Source organism: Anolis carolinensis, chromosome 3, assembly GCF_035594765.1.
Source record: "Anolis carolinensis isolate JA03-04 chromosome 3, rAnoCar3.1.pri, whole genome shotgun sequence".
In the NCBI taxonomy this organism is placed as follows: Eukaryota; Metazoa; Chordata; class Lepidosauria; order Squamata; family Dactyloidae; genus Anolis; species Anolis carolinensis.
The window spans coordinates 216448867-216470873 of NC_085843.1; the positions used below are offsets into that span (position 1 = coordinate 216448867).

General features: G+C 41.0%; 1 long non-coding RNA gene across 1 annotated transcript; it reads left to right on the forward strand.

Annotated features, from left to right (window-relative positions):
• Nucleotides 1–6032: 6032 nt before the first annotated feature.
• Nucleotides 6033–17082, forward strand: LOC134297748 (uncharacterized). Its single transcript, XR_010004612.1, has 3 exons — nucleotides 6033–6172; nucleotides 6872–6965; nucleotides 9550–17082. It is a non-coding gene; the product is annotated as an uncharacterized LOC134297748 (long non-coding RNA).
• Nucleotides 17083–22007: the final 4925 nt, after the last annotated feature.

Below are 22007 nucleotides of genomic sequence, written 5' to 3' on the forward strand. Positions count from 1 at the left end.
TGGCAGGGAGTGCTGGTGCCTCACCTAACAACAAATGGAAGTAAAAGTGGTGTCAAACTGCATTGACTGTACAGTGTAGATGCACCCTAAATCTCCAGTGTGGTTCTATGGTATGCTTCTGACCCAAGTATAATCAAAATATAGATTATATTCATATTTTTTCATATATTCAGGGAAAGGGTCTTGAACTGTATTTTCCATAGACACGGGGGTGTTACTGCATTTGTTATTTGCCTCACACCAGTTTACCTTTGGAATTAGAACTAAACAACAACAAAGTACACCAAGTTAAGTTATATGTGGCCTGCAAGTATTGGCCCTGTTCCAAGAATGCATGCCCCAGAAACAATGTCTGGAAAGTACCAAACAAAATTCTGCATTCCCTAAAAGAAAAATATTTGAAGTTCACATGGGGTGTAGTATTAACTAGACAGTGTTTTCAGTAACTTTTTTTTACTACCAGCAAATGTGTATCGGTCATGGTGTACTATAAACCAACAAAGCACACAATTGAATACAAATAATTCTCCCCTTCCTTGGTTCCTCCCTGCCTCCTCTTCTATAAGCAACTCTCAGATGTTTCCCCAGTATTTTTCTGTACAAGAAGCCTGCAGAATTTAAGTGAAAACAGACTCAAGTGGAGATGGATACATGAAACAGCAAATGGGGGAAAGGGTAGATTCATGAATCGGTCTTCTTTTCTAGAAAGCTATGAAAGAAAAATGTGAACATCTCTCCAAATGGAAATTTACTGGCATGTTTGTGAGCTCACATAAGGCAAGACATACCAGCTCTCCAGCAACAGAGATTATTGCACGTTCCCTCTCTCACACACATACAAATGCACACTCACTCTTCCTGTGAATGTTTTCTCTCACTCTCTTGTGAAGTTACTGTCAGTCCAATCCAGCGGTTCTCAACCTTCCTGATGCCGTGACCCCTTAATACAGTGCCTCATTTTGTGGTGATTCCCAAACATAAAATTATTTTTGTTGCTACTTCATAACTGTAATTTTGCTACTGTTATGAATAATAATGTAAACATCTGATATGCAGGATGTATTCTCATTCACTGGTCCAAATTTAGCACAAATACCCGATATGACCAGATTTGAATACTGGTGGAGTTGGGTGGGACTGATTTTGTCATTTTGGAATTATAGTTGCTGAGATTTATAGTTAACCTACAATCAAACAGCATTTTGAACTCCACCAGCGATGGAATTGAACCATACTTGGCACACACAACTCCAATGACCAACAGAAAATACTGGAAGGGTTTGGTGGGCATTGACCTTGAGTTTGGGAGTTGTAGTTCACCTACATCCAGAGAGCACTGTGGACTCAAACAACGATGGATCTGGACCAAACTTGGCACAAATACTCAATATGCCCAAATGTGAACACTGGTGGAGTTTGGGGAAAATAGACCTTGACATTTGGGAGTTGTAGTTGCTAGGATCTATAGTTCACATCCAATAAAAGCGCACTCTGAACCCAACCAACAATAGAATTAGGCCAGACTTGCCACACAAACCCCCATGACCAACAGAAAATACTGGAGGGATTTGGGAGGAACTGACAGTGATTTAGGGGAGATGTAGTTCACCTACATCCAGAGTGCATTGTGAATTAAAATGTGTTTTCTGATGGTCTTTAGAAACCCTTCTGACACCCCCTCACAACCACCCAGGGGTCCCGATCCCCAGGTTGAGAAATGCTGGTCTAATCTAATCTACTTGTTTATGTATATTTTATGGATAGGTATAATATCTGTTTAAATGTATTGGTGGAGTCATATCATTTGTCTTTCCTTCAGCAATGTCTGGTGATATTTTGTTGCATGAGGCAAAAGAGCAAATTGCATTAGTACATGATAGCACACAGCAAATCCCAACAAGGAGTATGTTGTATCAAACATTCATGAAAATTCCCAATCTGGCAGTTAAATATATTATTATAAATGAACCAATTCATTGCATTTAACTGTAATCAACTAAAGTTGGATGACTAAGGCTATTTCCTTACTCTGCCTAGTAATAGAGCTACATGCAGGACCATAGCCAGAAAAAAATGGGGGGGGGGGGCAAACCTTTTTTTTTAGTGAATCACGAAGAGTAGTTTCATAACGCAAAATAATTTAGAAATCAGGCTCCATTGATAAACTTCAGTTGACACTCAAGACAGATAAACTTCAATGGACACTCAAAGGAATTTGGTTAATCAGTTAACATTCATGAGAAAAATTGGGGGAGGGTTGAACTCCTAACCCCTCCCCCCCCCCCAAGCTACAGCCCTGGCTACATGTAACCAATTCCAGATCATAAGACATCGAGCATCCCTTATCCAGAAAGCCAAAATATTCCAAAATCTGAAACTATTCACATAGCTAGCTAAGACAGTGATACCTTTACTTTCTGATCATTCAAAAGACACAAACTTAGTTTCATGTATAAATATTTTAAAATGTTAAAATATTGCAGGCTATGAGTTTAAGGTATGTGTGAAACATCAATGAATTTTGTGTTTAGACTTGAGTTCCATCTCCAAGAAATGCCCTTATGTGTGTGTATATGCAAATACAGATATTCCAAAATCTAAAACCCAGAACACTTTTAGTATGAAGCAGTCTGAATAAGGGATACTCAACCTGTACGAATGGTCTCCAGTGAAAGGACGAGAAAGACTCTATCTTTCAGTCATCAAGCGAGTTGAAAACAATAAATTCAAGAGTCTTTTCCAATTTCCTCCACCCAGGTCTGAGAGCACTCTTTACTACAAGTATCCCTGCAATAATGAGGACCCGAGGGCCCTTCCACACAGACATATAACCCAGAATATCAACACAGATAATCCACAATATCTGCTTTGAACCAGATTATCTGAGTCCACACTGCCAGTTCAATGTGGATTTTCTGCAGCTGTGTAGAAGGGGCATCAGATATACTTTTAGAAGAGACTGGCAGCACAATATGATGCTTGTCCATGGAATAGGATTGGCTCCAAGTGAGTCTATCTAGAATTTAACTCCCAAAATAAGGATGTTCTATATTCTGAGAAGTCAGGCATTTATTTCAACTACCAGAGTCCACAGTGCTTGTATACGTGTACGTGCACAAATACACATACCTAGTCCTAGTTACCCCTAACTTTCTTCACTGCAGCAGCATGATTTTGGGAAGAGGAAGGATGTGAATCATCTTGCTGGTGTCACTTTTAAACAATGGCATGTTTAAATCCTTGCTGATCCATTGTAACTTGCATGCTGATCCAAAGGCTGCAAGACATTGGGTCTAGTGTTGGTTCCGGCCTATTTTAAGTTATGGGGAGTTGTGGGGTAGAGAAACAATGCAATTGTTTTTGAGTGGGTTTTGTGTAATATTGGACTTGGGAAGGGGGTTATTTGGTGTAAATTTTCTTAAAATGGGGGTTCTGTGGTTTTGGTGTATCCTGTGGAGTTTTGCTGTCATTACCATTTTTGCTATCAAGTCGACTTTGACTTATAGTGACTCTATGAATAAAGGACCTTAAAGCAGGCATGGCCAAAGTTTGGCCTGGGGGCCAATTGCGGCCCCTATTCCAATTTCCACTGTCCCTCTCTCTCTAGGCTCCCTCCCTTGCTTCTTTCCTTCCTCCCTTTCTTGACTTCCTTCCTATCGTCATTCCTTCCTTCTTGGGGATCAGGCCCCTAGAAAAGGTGGGCTCCTTGGAGAAGACAAAGAGAGATGACAGCCTCTTGCATCCACCCCAATTAAGCGTTGCCTTCTCCTCGGGTGGCTCCGGCTTCAGGCATCCCGTCCCAGTGGCCCCTAATAATAATAATAATAATAATAATAATAATAATAATAATAATAATAATAATACACCATACAGTCCTAAACACTTGGGAAGTGTTCGACTTGTAATTTTGTGATACGAAATCCAGCATATAGATCTTGTTTGCTGTGTCATACTATGTCTTTGTGTCAATAATAATAATGTATTTCTACCCCGCCACCATCTCTCTGAAGGGACTCAGGCGGCTAACAAAATACAGCAAAGTGTATTTTATGTATAGACAATACATAAACCTAAAATGCTAAAACCATAGAATTACTTCACATTAAAATTCCTAAAATGCAGCCATAGCTGTGGATAAAAACAAGTTGTTTCAATTGACACAGCCAAGTGCCAACGTGATGCCAGCAAAAAGTCCTTGGATTAATTCTAAAAAACCTATGTAAAATCAAAGGCTTGCTTAAAAAGCCATGTTTTAAAGCTGGAACAGAAGGTCCTCACCAACCGTATTTGAGATGGTGGTAGGACTGAGAGAAGGGCCTCCCCAGCAGATCTCAATGCCCACACTGGTTCATAGAAGGAGATGCGGTCTCAAAGATAGGTTGGACCCGAAGTGTATAGAGTTTTATACATCACCTGCGCTCTGAATTGGACCTAGAAACTTGTCGGGAGCCAGTGGAACTGCTTTAGGGGGAGCACAATATGCTGTCTAAAACTTGCCCGTTAGTAATCTGGCTGCTGACCTTTGCGGGGAGACCCTTGTCCCCTTCCACACAGTTATATGTCTGTATGGAAGGGCCCTCAATGTGCTCTAACATTGTATGTATTTGGCAACCTTGCTTGGTATAACAGTAGATTCATGCTCTGCAGAGTTAAAGAAAATGGACTGAACTGTTTAATATTTGGGGGCTGATTTCATTTAGTTTGCAAACAGATCTTTTAAATTAAACACTGAGCATTGTCTCAGTCTTGTAATCTGTTTTTAATTTTGGGACTATGAGCACTGGAATGGATTCAAGTAATCAAAACAAGGTGTGTCTTTGACCATGTTACTCCAAATAGCCACAGCCAAGTTGACAGAACAGGATAGCCATAGGAGTAGAAATACCATGGTGCCTTCAGAGGAAGGGCTTTGGATTAGATGTACAGAGCCCCAACTTAGCAAAATGAGCAGAAAGGCCTTCTAACATAGATGGGCTGCTTGCTATACTTTCAGAGCATAACTTGCCATCTCTTTTAAAATGTCTGCCTCCTGCTAACACTGTTAGACACAATGTCAGAAAATACTTTACTGCTCCACAATGGTATGGCTGAGCTGAGACACCTCTCCTGTACAGGACAGAGCATGAGCTTTGGAAACTACAATTTGACCCCTACATATATTTGCAGTGGATACGTTCCTGGACTTTACATTGACACATGGTTATGTACCCTGTTATTTTCAGTAGGATGAACAACACAGGTACTGAGGGTGTAGTCTGTATGGGAGAGACTATGTGAATAAAAAAAAACACAGATAAGTTAAACCATATATGTCAGTTCTGTGAATATAGAAATCACGCTATTTTGCACTATAGTTTCCAGCTATACTAATGCCTAGGGGATTCTGGAAGTGATAGTACAAAAGAGAAATTTCCCCAAGCTCTGCTTATAGCAGGTTTAAAGGAATTAGGACAGTGACTTCTATTTGTGTATCCTGCTTAATGACTCACCATGCCACCTTGGTGCCAACAATGAGCTTGTTTTTATCCCAGTGAACCAATCTAAAAATATGTCACAATGGTATCAGTACCTATATAGGAGTTGCATCAAATCTGGATGTGATACAACCAATGAACTTGTTTATATCAAAGGGAGTGTCATCATTTGTTTATAGATAAGCTACCCTCCATTTTCTGCTGCATTGCCTTAAGAGAGTTGGAAAATATTATCCAATTACTATTACAAATTGTGATAAGGATGGCTCTTGCATGGAGGTTGACATCTCTGTTTTCACCGAGGAAGCAGAAATACAGTAATAGTTTGCAAAACACGAAGCAGAGAATTCATGCTATTTCTGGGCAAAGATACCCTCTGGTTTGAATTTTATGGTACAGATTTCAGTTCAGACTCTTATCTTGCAAAGGAGCCTTGTGTCTGTTGCAGATTATGTGCGTATTTGAGAGTGGAGGGGGGAAGTGGTACATGGTTTGACCTCCATTTTCACAGCACATTTGGTCCACTGCAGCTGACCTCAATTCCATCCATTGATGTCACCCATGTTGACTAAAGACGAGCTGGCAACAATTCAGAATGGACTTGGTTCAAGTTGATCTTCGTTGCTGACAACACAGCTGATCTGTGAAGTACACAAGACATGCACGTTAGAAAAGAAGGTCACTGAGAACAGGCTGAGGTAGGATGTGCGACATTTGCACAGGCTATCTGTGATTATCACATGCCACACACTGGCTCCAAGGGCCCTTCCACACAGTCCTATATGCCAGAATATCAAGGCATTTCCCACAATATCTGGTTTAAACTGAGTTATCCGAGTTCACACTCAGATTACGTGGGATTTTCTGCTTAGATATTCTGGGATATAGGGCTGTATGGAAGGGCACTATGAGTCATCAATGGCTGCACTTTAAATGGAAAGAGATTTCAAGTGGAGTGCCTTCGAGTTTTGTCCTGGGACTATTACTCTTCCAATGTTTTTTTAATCAACAAATTAAACAATAAGAGTGGAGGGCGCCCTTCTCTGGTTTCCATATGACCCAAAACTGAGTAAATTCTGATTGAACATCTGAAGAAGCTTCTTGACAGTGAGAACAGTTTAGCTTTGGAACCAACAGCACTATATTAAAACCTTACTGTATTGAGGTTTTCGTAAGCCTTGGGTACTCTTGTCTTCAACTCCCTAAAGCAGCATTTCCCAACCTGGAGGTTGGGACCCCTGGGAGGGTTGCAAGGGAGTGTCAGAGGGGTCACCAAAGACCAGTATTTTCTATTGGTCATGGGGGCTCTATGTGGGAAGTTTGGCTCAATTATATCATTGGTGGAGTTCAAGGGGCTCTTTGATTGTAGGTTGTAATGGATCTTGCCTACCTTACAGGGTTGGTGAGTGGCCTGCCTTGCAGGGCTGGTGTACGGCCATTTTGCAAAAGCTCAGCAGAGCAAGAGGGAGGAGCGATCCGGCAGCCATTACAGTAAGTGCAGTCTGATTGGCTGATGCCAATGGAGAAGTTGCCTAGCAACTGGAGATGGGTGGAGCCAAAGTGACAGTTGGAGCTAGGCAGCCAGGAGAATTCTGTTCAGTTTGAAATTCAGTCAGAGAGTTGGCTTTTGAAGTGGGAAAATAAAGATAGGTTTAGGGGACTGTGCTTTTAGAAAGAAACCTCTTTGAGGAATATAGTTAAAAGCCTTCAGGAAAAGGAAGGGCTGAGAACTATATTGTGACTCTAAAGTCTAGAGTGTTGATGTTAAATCCCAGAAGTGGATTTCCAATATTTTCTGTTGGTCATGGGAGTTCTGTGTGCCAAGTTTGGTTCAACTCCATTATTGGTGGCCTTCAGAATGCTCTTTGATTGTAGGTGAACTATAAATCCCAGCAACTACAACTCCCAAATGCCAAGGTCTCTTTCCCCCCAACCCCACCAGTATTCAAATTTGGGCATATCGGGTATTTTTGCCAAATTTGTTCCAGTGAATGAAAATACATCCTGCATATCAGATATTTACATTATGATTCATAACAATAGAAAAATTATAATTATGAAGTAGCAACGAAAATAATTTTATGGTTGAGGGTGACCACAACATGAGGAATTGTATTAAGGGGTTGTGGCATTAAAAAGGTTGAGAACCACTGCCCTTAGAGCACCTCAATATATCACTAGGGACAGAAAGACATCATTCCAAAAAATGTCCTATCCGCTTTTGGGTACTCAAAATAGGCATATCTATAAAAAATTGAAGTAAAAAATATCTTGATTTTGAATTTATGTTTTTCTTCCCTATTCCTGGATTTTTTTCAAAAGAAATTGTTTTTTTTGTTTTTTGTTTTTTTTAAAGTGGCCTTCCATGTACACTCACAGGATTAATTTTCTTCTCATAACAATGCAACATTGCTGGGAAAATCCATTTCCCTCTGGAGGGGGATTGTAGAACAGGAGTCCAAGGGGGGTGACAGATGATGTTATAACCCCAATGAACCAAAAAGCCCCGAGTCTTCAGTCCTTTGAGGCCTAGCTGCAATACATCATTGTCCACATATAGCATCCAGCTATTCCAGTCTGGCAGGACAATCCCAATTAATCCTCTGCCACTCTACTTTTTAAGAAGTTGTTAAGATGTCCCAGTTTTTCTCTCCCTACATTTTCTTCCTCATTATCCTCAACTTGCCTCAATTGCAGCAAACTGAGTTCAAATCAAAAAGGAGTTTTCAATAAGTTAACTCAACAGAGAGACAACACAGAAAGATGCAGAATTCCCAGTAGGTTTTAGGCAAAAGCAAACTGCCACATTATTTCCTCCTTTCGTATTCTCCCTCTTGAATAACTTTTTTCATCTTAACTACACTCAGATGTTGCTTGGAAATAAAGTGTTTTCATTTGTGAAATGTTGGAGAATATGGGCTAATGACAAAAAGAAATGTATGTATGTATAAAACTGCAAATGCACAGTCCTTGTGTATCCGGATTTACTTTTAATTTTCTAATCTTCATCCTAAAGGCAACTGGGCCTGTTGTAAAAGTAAATCAAAAGTTAAATTTGAGAGCAGGAGAGACAAGGGAGAGAGAAATGTGTGATCTAAAATTAATCTATGCAATTAGATTCAAAGATAACTTTCCCATTATACAATTCCTGTAAATGGTGTGCCGTTAAATAAAAGTAATAAATAAGAATAACAAATTCCATCCAAGTGTCCTTTGGGAATAAGATTAGAAAATTAAATCCTGATACAGTAGGACTGTGTATATGCAGTTTTATACATACACAATGTGCAATTCTAACTCACTAAGCCTATAATGGTTTCGGATTAGGGCCAACGTTGTTCTGTAGGCAAAAATGCTCTCTGATCCCACAAATATGATGATGGAGCAACCTGGCAGCGGAACTTCTCTGCTGATTACAATTTGCTACCGTGTTTCCCTGAAAATAAGACAGTGTCTTATATTAATTTTTGCTCCCAAGGATGTGCTAGGTCTTATTTTCAGGTGATGTCTTATTTTTCCATGAAGAAGAATTCACATTAATTGTTGAACAAAAAAATGAACATTTATTATATACTATACAGTAGTTGTCATCACAAACCAGCATAACCAAACAAGCTGTGAATCCTATCAAGAATTTCTTGTTACTACCATTATTTCCATGTATAACAATCTATGGTACGTACATTTACAGATCCTGCAAGCTCTGGTATTCTGTTTGGCGGGCATGCTTCCAAGCAAAAACTTTGCTAGGTCTTCCTTTCGGGGGAGGCCTTATATTTAGCAATTCAGCAAAACCTCTAGTAGGTCTTATTTTCTGGGGATGTCTTATTTTTGGGGAAACAGGGTAGAAGAAGAATTCAGATAGGCACAGAGAATGGATGCTAAGAAGGAGGTAAGATAGATTCCTATTCAGCCCAGCACAGAGCCACAATACTAGCAGGACACAATGCTATAGGAATTTTATTATTATTATTATTATTATTATTATTATTATTATTATTATTATTGTGCGGCTTTCTGGCATTGTATATTTTTGCCGCTTCTGTGACTGTTCATTTGTATTTTGATTCTGTAGCCCACTTGTCGATGGATGTCCAGAATCAGCAGCATCCACCGCAGTCCTTTTCATCCTGGGCAACGACTGAGCCAGGATAGACTTCTTTTTGGTTTGTTTCTCCATAAAGGTAGTGGAAAATGAACACGCAAAAATACTGTGAGTCTTTCAAATCCAGACTGAGAAAGCTTTGGTACACAATACACCAGATCTCACGGTTGTGGAAAAGAAAAGAAAAATTGGATTATTGATGTCGTCATACCAGGTGACAGTCAATTGACAAAAAACAACAGGAAAAGCTCAGCCGTTATCAGGACCTCAAAATCGAACCACAAAAGCTCTGGCATAAACCAGTATAGGTGGTTCCAGTGGTAATTGGCACACTTGAGTGCCATGCCAAAAGATCTCAGACAGCATTTGAAAACAATAAACATTGACAAAATCACGATCTGTCAACTGCAGAATGATGATCTGTGTGCATCATTCGAAAATACATCACACACTCTTAAACGCTTGGGAAGTGTTTGACTTATGATTTTGTGATACAAAATCCAGCATATACATCTTGTTTGCTGTGTCATACTGTATTTTTGTGTCAGAATAATAATAATAATAATAATAATAATAATAATAATAATAATAATAATTTGCATGTTTTCGAACTGCTAGGTTGGCAGGAGCTAGGGCTAACAGTGGGAGCTCACCTCATCCTGCGGATTCGAACTGCCAACCTTCAGGTCAGCAGTTCAGCAGCACAAGGGTTTAACCCATTGCACCACCACAGCCCCTGGAAGGTTGACTGTTAAGGTAATTTTCAACATCGCTAGGATAGGCAGGGTTTGGATTCAGCTGGTCCTTCTTGGTCGATTTTGATTACAATTCTACTTGGAAATAAATGAAACTAATAAGGCATCGTTCTGGGCCAATGTATATAGATAACTTTGTTAAAACCTATAAACAACAGATGAGGCCATAGTCCATTCTTGGATCAAATGTTTTACCCTTAATTTCGCATTTTCCTTAATTTTGTTACTTTTACTGCTACAAATTTGATGGTTGCATCTAAAACACGTCTTCCCCCAAAAATAACAAATTAATTGTGTTTTCCTCTTTTTTTCCTTGGAATGAACAGGGCTTCCTATCATGAGTTCCTAGAAATGCCTTTTTCTCAGAACAATCAGTAGCAGCATAAACCTATTGCTATTTTCTGCCTGCTTTCTGTTGATGGCAGTGGTAACAGCATGTTTCACTGGAGGGAGTGGAACAGACGTGACTAGTAAAAAGAAAGTATTTCAGAATATTAAAAATTGTAAATTAAGGCTCAAGTTATCTATTGATTAAGGGTGATCTCTTGAATTTCGCTGAATTTTCTTAGCAAGGAATACTCAGAGGTTGCCAGATTCTTCTTCAGAAATATAACTTGCGGCATCTAGTATTTATTGATCTCCCATCCATGAAATTATATGAGATTCGGTATCTCCAGGATGAAATCCAACCAATGCTCAAAAGTGGATGGAGTGGCCACAAATTTATCTTGTTGCCTGGAACCCGTATGTGGACAGAGATTTTTGAGGTCTGTAACATGGTCTTTAAAATGACCTTGGATATAGCAACCTATCACAGAAAGGACTTCTTTTTGTTGGGTGTCATCTTGGATTCCATAAGTCTCCAGTCCCAAATGAGCAGATAGACTGGGAAAACAGGATTAGAATGAGGGATTCCTTTCCCTATTCCTATGCATGCCTTCCTAGAACGGGCTTTCTGTCTCTACTCCTCTCTTCCTGTTTGCTACTATCTCCTCCCCCATTTATTGATGTAGAAATGTGATCTCTTTGAGATATGAGGTAACCTCCTCTCTATTGCCAATAGTTGGCCTCCATTTTCCTTCTCTTTTGCCTTTTGTCTCCTCCTGTGAGGACGCATCTTGCCATTCTCCAGGCAAGATGTAGCTGCATGCATATTTTTCCGATATCTTTACCTTTTGCCTTCCTTAGAATAGGAGACTTAGAAAGTTACTTAGCTCCAAGAACTTTACTATCTAGAATGTATTTCTTTTACTTCAATAAATATTTTTGAACTTCTATTTTTGGCTCTGCAATCCTGTGCCATCCTAAGCAACAGAGGCTTATCCCAGTTCACCACACGTAAATTTCTGCTGGTTATGAAGTGTGCTTCTGGTGCTCTGCTCTATTTTTAATGAAATCACCACAAGAAAGGGTTATTTATTTAGTCTAACCACTCATAGATTCCCAACACTTTTAAATTGAGGAATGTCTTCTATCACTGTATAGTTGAAGGCATTCATGGTCAGGATCACTGGGTTGCTAGCCACAGATTCAGGCAAAGCATTAGGAGAAAATGCTACAGGAACATGGCCATACAAGCCGCTCCGAGCCCTAGGGGAGTGGTGGCATATAAGTTTGAAAAATAAATAAATAAATAAAAATACAGCCTGAAAAACTCACAGCAGGTCATCTTCTATCTTCAAACAAATGTGTTGCTTTAAAAATGATATATAGCCACCCTGGAAGTGAGCTTTACTCCACAGTACACTTGGATCGCAAGCTTACATTTTGTTTTGCTGTTCTGTTACTACAGTCTCCAAAATATTATCATTTGAAGAACTTGATATACCACAAACGAGGCTCATGTGGCCCAGTTGTTTTCCTCCAACTCCCATCTTCCCTGGACAGCACAGCCAATGGTGAAGGCTAATCCACAGAATGTGGGAGGCCACAATTTGCTTGGCCTTGTTCTATTTCATTGTATTGAGAGTGAACAAAAGAAAAGCTGGGTGTTTTCAAACAGGGTAGTTCAAACCATTTGAGCTTGAACAGATGGTACTGAAAACAAATGCAAAACTGAGCACTAGCGGCATCATCAATGTTATATTTGTATTCCCATATTCATAACTGGTACAGTCTTGTTGGAACTCAAAAGGACCTTCATGCCCCATATATAAAAATGTGTAACTGTCCCCTCTTAAGGCTGTATCTTCTGTATATGTACTTATACTCAGCCAACCTCATGAATAAGTTGAAGGCAGATTTGAGAGCTGTAATGATGGATTTTAATATGACCTGTGGAGAAGCCGAGGGTTGTTCTGCAAAGGGGGAAAGCACCAGTGCCCTGGCTGCCGCTGCTGTTTTTCCATCCAGGCATTCAAAAAGACCAGAAGCACAACATAGCAGGGAGAATAGATTGGATCAGTTCTCCTGAGATGGACTAATCTCTGACATTTTACTCTATTCCAGTGGTTCTCAACTTTCCTAATGCCATGACCCCTTAATACAGTTCCTCATGTTGTGGTGACCCCTAACCATAAAATTATTTTTGTTGCTACTTCATAACTGTAATTTTGCTACAGTTATGAATCGTAATGTAAATATCTGATATGTAGGACGTATTTTCATTCATTGGACCAAATTTGGAAGAAATACATGATACGCCCAAATTTGAATACTGGTGGGGTTGGGAGGGGATTGATTTTGTCATTTGGGAGTTGTAATTGCTGGGATTTATAGTTCACCTACAATCAAAGAGCATTCTGAAGGCCACCAGTGGTGGAGTTGAACCAGTCTTGGCACACAGAACTCCCATGACCAACAGAAAATACTAGAAGGGTTTGGTGGTCATTGAGCTTGAGTTTTAGAATTTGAGTTCACCTACATCCAGAGTGCATTGTGGACTCAAAAAATGATGGATCTGGGTTGCTGTGAGTCTTCCAGGCTGTATGGCCATGTTCCAGAAGCATTCTCTCCTAAGGTTTCTCCCACATCTATGGTAGGCATTCTCAGAGATTGTGAGGTCTGTTGGAAAATAGGCAAGTGAGGTTTATACATATATTTCCAGGATGGGAAATTGTCTGCTTGAAGCAAGTGTGGATGTTTCAATTTGTCACCTTGATTAGCATTGAATGGCCTTGCAACTTCAAAGCCTTTGTTGGGAGGTATTAACTGGTTATGATTGTTTCCTGTCCCAACAAAGGATTCCCCCAGGTAGGAAGCAGACAGGCTTTGAAGCTGCAAGGCCATTCAATGCTAATCAAGCTAGCCAACTGTAACATTCTCACTTGCCTCCAAGAGACTAGTGTTCTTTCTCCCACTCTGGACATTCCACAGATCTATAAATCTCACTGGCCTAGAAAAGGACAGGCGGAGATATCTTCAGCATTCTCTGCCAAAGGGGTTCCTAAGACCCATCAGAAATATGGTTTTCTGATGGTCTTTGGTGACCCCTCTGACATCCCCCTCATGATCTCCCAAGGGGTCCCAACCCCCAGGTTGAGAAACGCTATTCAGTTCAGAGAAGAGGATGGTTCCTATATATGTGTGTGAGAGTTAAGGTACAGTGCTCCCATTGACCCATGGATAAGTCAACCCAGTTTTGAGGGATTGATTTTTTTGATAAAATGTGTAGAGCTCTGTAATAATAATACCATGTTTCCCCGAAAATAAGATATTCCCTGAAAATAAGACCTAGTGGAGGTTTGGGAGAATTGCCAAATATAAGACATGCCCCAAAAGTAAGACCTAGGAAGAGGAAGCTGCCATCGCCGAGGAAGGTGCATGCAGCGTGAAGGAGGAGGAAAAGGTGAGCGCTTTTCTCTCCTCCTTCCCTTCCCCAGTAGCGATGGCTCCCTCTTGTTCCTCTGCCAAGGAAGGCGAAGGACAGGAAGGAAAGACACACGCCTTTCCCTCCTTCTCCTTTGCGCCGCATGCGCCTTCCTCGGTGGAGGAGAAGGGAGCAAAATAAGACATCCCCTGAAAATAAGACCTAGTGTGTCTTTGGGGGGGGGGATATAAGACATTGTCTTATTTTCGGGAAAACACGGTAATAATAATAACAACAAGAACAACAACAACAAAACTTTATTTATATTCCGCCCTCTCTCCCCGAAGGGACTCAGGGCGAATTCACAACAAAAGATGGCAAACATTCAATGCCAGATCCAACTCATAAATAAGAAACATGTGTATATAGGGTCATTCCTTTCTGACCTCATTATTAATAATTCCACCCCACAACTAGGTATACTGTGGTAGCATTGGTATCGCTGAACAACATGCCCCCGATAAAGTAAGCTATATTCAATGAGGAAAAATATTTGTTTTTAAGATTTCACAGCTCTTTGTTCTCAGTAGGGAATAAGTACTGTGGATCTACTTCTAGAAGACTGGAAACAGAAGATATTTGACATTTTCAGAAAGCGGAGGGCAGAAAAACCAAGGCTTTGTGTGTATCGAGTGCAAAGGCACCTCACAATTGCCTCTGCTCACAGTTCTTTGTGATTCTTCAAAACCTGCAAAGCCTGCTGGAGGAGAGACGATAATGAGGCCAAAAAGAATAAAGAGTACCCCATGGGAAAGGCTGCCTGTACGATAGCACCTTGAACTCTCAGAAATTACTGTCTGTCTCCAGCCTGGGTAAATATACCTAGGATTAGATTGCACAGCGCTTTACTTTGAGAAAAAGTATACTTAGGAGCATAGCCTTGGAGCTTGATCTTATGCTAAAGTAAGCATGCTGAAATCCATTGATTTCAGTAGGCTTAAGCACACTTTACCATTGTGTAGGATTAGGCTGCTCCTGGGTCAATGGGCCTTTGAACTTCTGAAGGTGACTTTTTGGTTCTACATGGTAACAATTACTGCTGTGCATCAAAGACAGTATGCCTCTCAATGCTACTTGGAGGAAAATAGAAACAAAAGAGTATGTACTTTACCACACAAACCAGTTACACTACAGTCACATTATAACTGATAAAAGATATATACTTTGTTTGAGCATCCTCGATATTGCACCTCTCTTCACGCAACTGCACTGATTTGCCAATTCATGGTTTCGCAATTGTACTCCCACGAACACTTATAGGTCCACCTTCCTTAATTTTTTTTAACACAATAGTGCAGCACTTAAAAAACAAAAAAAATCTAAGAAAAATAGAAAATAAAAGAAAAATAGTTAGCTTGGGAATACCAAGGAAGGCAGGGAAAAGGAGTGAGGAGGAAAATCCCACCTCCTGACTTCACTTTACTGCCACTATGGCAGCACAGAAGTGAAAGGGATCCACTGCCCCAACATAAGGAGTCACTGTGGCGCAATGGGTTAAACCCTTGTGCTTGCTGAACTGCTGACCTGAAGGTTGCTGGTTTGAATCCATGAGACAGGGTGAGCTCCTGTCTGTCAGATCTAGCTTGCAGGGACATGAGAGAAGCCTCCCAGCTAACATATCCGGGCATCCCCTGGACAATATCTCTGTAGAAAGCCAATTCTCTCACACCAGAAGTGACTTGCAGTATGTTTTCAAGTCGCTTCTGACTCAATAAAAAACTGCACCAAGGTGAATAACAGGAATGATATTGGATTGTGATATATTGTCAGGTTTTATGCATGCTCTGATTTCTCTTCAGATCATATAAATCTTTCACCTTTTACTAAAGAAGCCCATGGAGAGGAACATTTATGAGTTGGGCCACAGCATAGCACCGCGGGTTAACCGCCAGCTACAGAAGATCTTGCCGACTGGAAGGATAGCTGTTCAAGCCGTGAGCGAGGTGAGCACCTGCCGTCAACCTAGCTTCTGCCTACCTAGCAGTTCGAAAACAGCAATGTGAGTGGATAAATAGGTACTGCTTATACCGGGGAGGAAAAGAGCACCTCTAAAAAACATGCCGGCAGTCCAATCAGGAAGGCGTCTATGAACAACGAAGCTCCTCGGTGTGGAATAATGGAGCAACAGCACCTCCCCATGGCCAAGTCGACTACAACCTCTAGATGCTGGAGATGGAAAAAAGAGGGAAGCCTGCCTCTGTTTATGTACTACTCTATTGTCGATTATATAATGGCATTGAATGTTTGTCATATATGTACCTGTAATCCGCTCTGAATCTCCTTGGGGAGATAGAGCAGAATATAAATAAAGTATATTTAAGTATATATTAACAGCTAGTGATAGGAGAATCACAGGGACATCAGCAGCAGGATACACAGAGCATCATTTTATAGCTATAATGCTGATTTGGCTGCTTTATGCAATAAAGTCCTTTGTTTTATTAGTGAGCATGCCAAAAATATTTAGTTGGCTCCTGTGAAAACAGAAGTCTGGTCTAAGTCTTTGAATCTGGTTGTCCATGATGCATGTTTCATCTGTGATTTCCAGTTGTCCAAAAAGAGCCAGGATGTGGGGAACAAACCAGCATGACTACCTCTTGGGCCTTTGCCATGGGTTTGATCTGGAGAAATCAGCCAGAAATAGGAAGATTTACTCTCCCTGCCATCACTTGCCAAACACATCTGGCTGTTTTTACAGGCAGAGCCGTTGTGGCTGGTGGAAACATTGGTAAAAGCAACACTAGCCCCATTAAGCTTGAAAGCAAAGATGAAGATCAAAGTAATGTTTACACATCCAGGAAAAATACATTACTTTAAAAAAACATTATCTGTAATTGCTGTTACATATTGGAATACAAAAAAACCTTCTGAGCAAAAATAATCTTGTGAATAGAAGATCCTTGGCAGCTCCACAATGTAAAATAAACCAGTCGGAAGCACCGAATGAGTTGATCTACTCCTGTTTCTCTTTCGGGCAAGTTAGAACATGTACCTGCTACAATGAAGCAGCATCTGGCTCCTTCCTGTGTGAAATTTTTTATTGCCCTGGCATTTTTTAAAAATTAAACACACACCCCTCTGAGGAGGTATTGTTTCTTTTGGATCACCAAGTAGTGATCTTATAATTATCCCACCAGCAGCCAAATCCAATTGATAGGTTCCACTGAATCAATGGGAATCTGATAAGTCAATACCTATACAAGTACCTTTGAACTGATGGTTGAAACTAAAAACTGAATATTGGGCAAATCATGCAAGTTCATTTTACCTTCCAAAACCCTTGGTGGCACAACCAAGCGGTCAGCGGTTCGAATCCGGGAAGTGGGGTGAGCTCCTATCTGCCATCTCCAGCTCCCCATGCGGGGACATGAGAGAAGCCTCCCACAGCATAGTAAAACATCAAACATCCAGGCGTCCCCTGGGCAATGTCCTTGTAGATGGCCAGTTTTCTCACACCAGAAGTGACTTGCAGTTTCTCAAGTTGCTCCTGACACACACAAAAAAAACCTTCCCCAGCATTGATCCTTTGCTAGAGAAACGTGTTAACAAACTGGAAACTATTTGACTAGCTCAGTTGCATAATCCTGATGGTGTAAAAATCAAGTTAGCAAAACCCTTGACTTGAGTGCCAAAGTATCTGGAAACAAATGCACTGGATAAAGTCTGTGTCAGCTTTCCTAAGACTGATCCAGACTTCGTTAGATCTTTCCCAGATCCACCAAGATGTATATATTTGATTGACTTATTAAAAGATTTGCACGCAACCCTTCAAGAAAACCAAGATTATGGCAATCAGACTGATTGATAACTGGCAAATAGAGACAGAAACCATGGAGGCAGTGACAGACTTTGTATTTCTAGGTGCAAAGATTACTGCAGATGCAGACTGCAGCCAGGAAATCAGAAGACATTTCCTTCTTAGGAGGAGAGCAATGGCTAACCTTGATAAAATAGTGAATAGTAAAGACATCACACTGGCAACAAAGGTCCACATAGTTAAAGCAATGGTATTCCCCGTAGTAACCTATGGATGTGAGAGCTAGAACATAAGGAAGACTGAGTGAAGGAAGATAGATGCTTTTGAACTGTGGTGTTGGAGGAAAATTCTGAGAGTGCCTTGGACCACGAGAAGTTCCAACCAGTCCATACTCTAGGAAATAATGCCCAGATGCTCACTGGAGGTAAGGATATTAGAGGCAAAGCTGAAGTACTTTGGCCACATCATGAGAAGACAGGAAAGCTTGGAGAAGAGAATGATTCTGGGGGAAAAGGAAGGAAAAAGGAAGAGGGGCCAACCAAGGACAAGATGGATGGATGGTAGGTATTCTTGAAGGGACTGGCTTGACCTTGAAGGAGCTGGGGGTGGCCACGGCCAACAGGGAGCTGGTCCATGAGGTCATGAAGAGTCGGAAGCGACTGAACAAATAAACAACAATGCGACCCTTCAACGAAGCTATCATGATAAAGTGATTTGAATGTTGGACTCTGGAAACTAGAGTTCAAATCTCCATTCAGAAAACCATTGGTTGACCTTTTGCAAGTCACACGCTCTCAGCCTTGGAAGAAGGCAATGGCAAGCTTTCTCTGAAGAAATCCTGTCAAGAAAACTGTGATATAGCCAGCCACCATAGGAAATAACTTGAAGGCACACAAAAGCAACATTCCTTTGGCCAGCAATCTGGGGAGGTGGCCCGACTCGCTTCTTTGGGCCCTTCCACGCAGCCATATAACCCAAAATATCAAGGTAGAATAACCCACAATATCTGCTTTGAACTGGAATATCTGTGTCCACACTGCCATACATCCCAGTTCAAAGCCGATAATGTGAGGTTTTATTCAGCTGTATGGAAGGGGCATTTGTTATCTAATAAACCTGATGATACCATGTGTGAATGCAGAAGAGCAACCAAACACAGCCAACCAAACCTACCTGGAGAATAAGATCCAATGCCCGCTTCCATGAAGCTACAAAGCCACAATATAAAGATCCTTTTCAGTTTGAGAAAGACACTGGCCTGGTGCCTACATTGTGCCATTTTCTTAGCAACCCCCCCCCCTTTTTTTTTTTTTAACAATTCTACCAAGAATTTTAATACTTCTGCCTCAAAGTGTGTTTTAGGATTCTGCATTTTTGCATTCTTATCCCAGGTCTGGTTTTAATTTAATTTTTCATATTCTGTGATGTTTTATGGACAGCTGCTTATCTTGGTTTTATGTCCCACTGTCTTCTTTAGTCTTTCCTTTAATGTGTTATTGGTGTCTGGTTGTTGTGGCCAAGGGTTAAATTATGATCATTAGCTTCCGTGGTCTGAGCGGAGCCAACCAACCAATGCGCCTGAAATGCTGAGAAAGGGAAGCCGGAGGGAGGAGAATAAAAGGTGCGGTTTTACTATTGAAATGCTAGATAGGTTTAGTTAAAAACAGACACAGGGTTAGGGATAGATAAGATCAAGGTAGGGCAAGATGGCAACAGTGATAGAATTAGCAGGGTGTACAGTAACTGAGTAAAGAAATCAGGGGAAAGTTGTTCCTTTGATTATTAGCATACTAAAATGTCTGTGGAACCAGATGCTAGTCAACAAGCCTTTGCCTTTTTGTCATTCTTCACCTCTGTCTGGAAATCTTTTATTTACATGGTTAAAATAAGAATCAGTAACACATAATTAAGTATGCATCTACACTATAAAATTAATGCAGTTTGACACCATTGTAGGTTAAAGTTATCCTACAATAACAGCTCTCATGATTACATAGCATTTAGCCATGGCAATTAAAGTGGTGTCAAACTGCATTAAATCTACAGTCTAGATCAGGGGTCCTCAAACCTTTTAAGCCAAGGGTCGGTTCATGGTCCCTCAGACTGTTTTTGGGGTGGACTATAGTTTGAAAAAAACACAAAATATAGGAAATGTGGGCCTGCTTTTGGCTGATGACATAGTCAAGTTAACTAGGATTGTTGTTCTGTGCCTTCAAGCAGTTTCAAACTTAGGGCAACCCTAGAGTCTAATGTTTGGGATGGGGGTAAATGAGGGCCGCATCTGACCCGTGAATCTGCTTTTGGTCTAGATCCACCCTATCTTTGTCTAGTTGCACTCATGGATAACACATAACATATCTGCTTCTCCAGTGTTAAAGTGATCTTAGGGCTCTAGCTGCAAAACAGAGACTAAAAGATTGGAGGTAAAATGACTGCAAGAGGCCAAGCATTGGAGTCTAAGTAGGGAACCAGAAGCCCATTCACAATACACAAAGGTAGTGTTATTATTCCACTCTGGCTGCCATGGTCCCTATCCTATGCAGTCCTAAGACCTGTAGTTTGGAGAGACACTAGAGCTCTCTGGCTGGGATTTCTAAATGCCCCCCACCCTCATTTCCAATACTAGAATTCCATAGGACGGAATTGTAGCAACTGAGGTGGAATAATAGTGCTATAATCTAGTGGGTTAAACCACTGAGCTGCTGAGCTTGCTGACTGAAAGATCTGTGGTTTGAATCCGGCAAACAGAGTGACCTTCTGCTATTAGCCCCAGTTTCTGTCAACCTAGCAGTTCAAAAATATGCAAATGTGAGTAGATCAATAGGTACCGCTTCTGCGGGAAGGTAACGGCACTCCATGCTGACGACATGACCTTGGAGACGTCTACGGACAACGCCAGCTCTTTGTCTTCGAAATGGAGATGAGCACCAACCCCCAGAATCAGACAAGACTAGACTTAATGTCAGGGGAAACCCTTTACCTTTACCTAATCCTGTGATGTGAAAGGACCCCTGGACAGGGGATCTGTCACAGTAATAGTTTATATTTTTAAACCAAATGGAACCTACATACAGAACCCTTATTAGTAACTGTTTTAAAAGTATAAGAAATAAATCAAATAAGAAAGCAACCAATTTCACCAGATTAAAAACCAGACTGATGAAGTGGTGGAAATTCTGAGCAGATTATGACCTTTCGCCTGCAGGTTAGAATGAAAATCCAGTAATGGCAATACTGTACTTAATATTGTGGAGACAGGGTGTGGGTGCGATTTCCACTGCTTTGCCCTTGGGCAGTTGTGTTATTCCTGTCCGCTTTGTCTGGATGCCTGCAGAGGCTAGTGAATGAAAGAGATCAAACTTCAAAGCAAAGTAGCACATTCTGTGGATGCCTCTGTGCAAATGGCTGAGGGGGAAAGAGAGAGAGGAAAAAGCCCAAGTCACTTGGGCCATGCAAGGCAAGAGACTTTCTTAAAGGAGAAACTGAGGCCCCTTCCACACAGCTGTATAAAATCCACATTGAACTGGATTATATGGCAGTGTGGATTCAGATTATCCAGTTCAATGCCAATCTTGTCAATGTTCTGCCTTGATATTCTAGGTTATATGGGTGTGTGGAATGGCCCTGGGGCCCTTCCAAGGCAGACAAACAAAACTGTTGAGTGTGGCGTTTCTGCAAACTTGCAAATCTGAGCAAAAGAAGGCAGGAAATGGAGAAGGAGGATGGGTGCAAAAGGGAGGGGGGTAGTAATCAAATTACACATGAGGAACTCCTAGCATCCAATGAGATGGAGAAGTAGAAGCGACAGAACAAAGAGAGATTTAGGAGCTTGTGGAATTTTTTTGTTTGGTAGTGGAGTGTGGCTTCTGAAAGATTTCCTTGTTTCCTGCATACATTAATTCGTTCCAGAATATATCTTTGTTTAGTACAGTGGCCCTGGTGGCAAAGTGCGTTAAAGCACTGAGCTGCAGACTGAAAGGTCCCAGGTTCAAGCCCCGGGAGCGGCGGGAGCGGGCGCTGTTAGCTCCAGCTCCTGCCAACCTAGCAGTTCGAAAACATGCCAATGTGAGTAGATAATAGGTACCGCTCCGACAGGAAGGTAACGGTG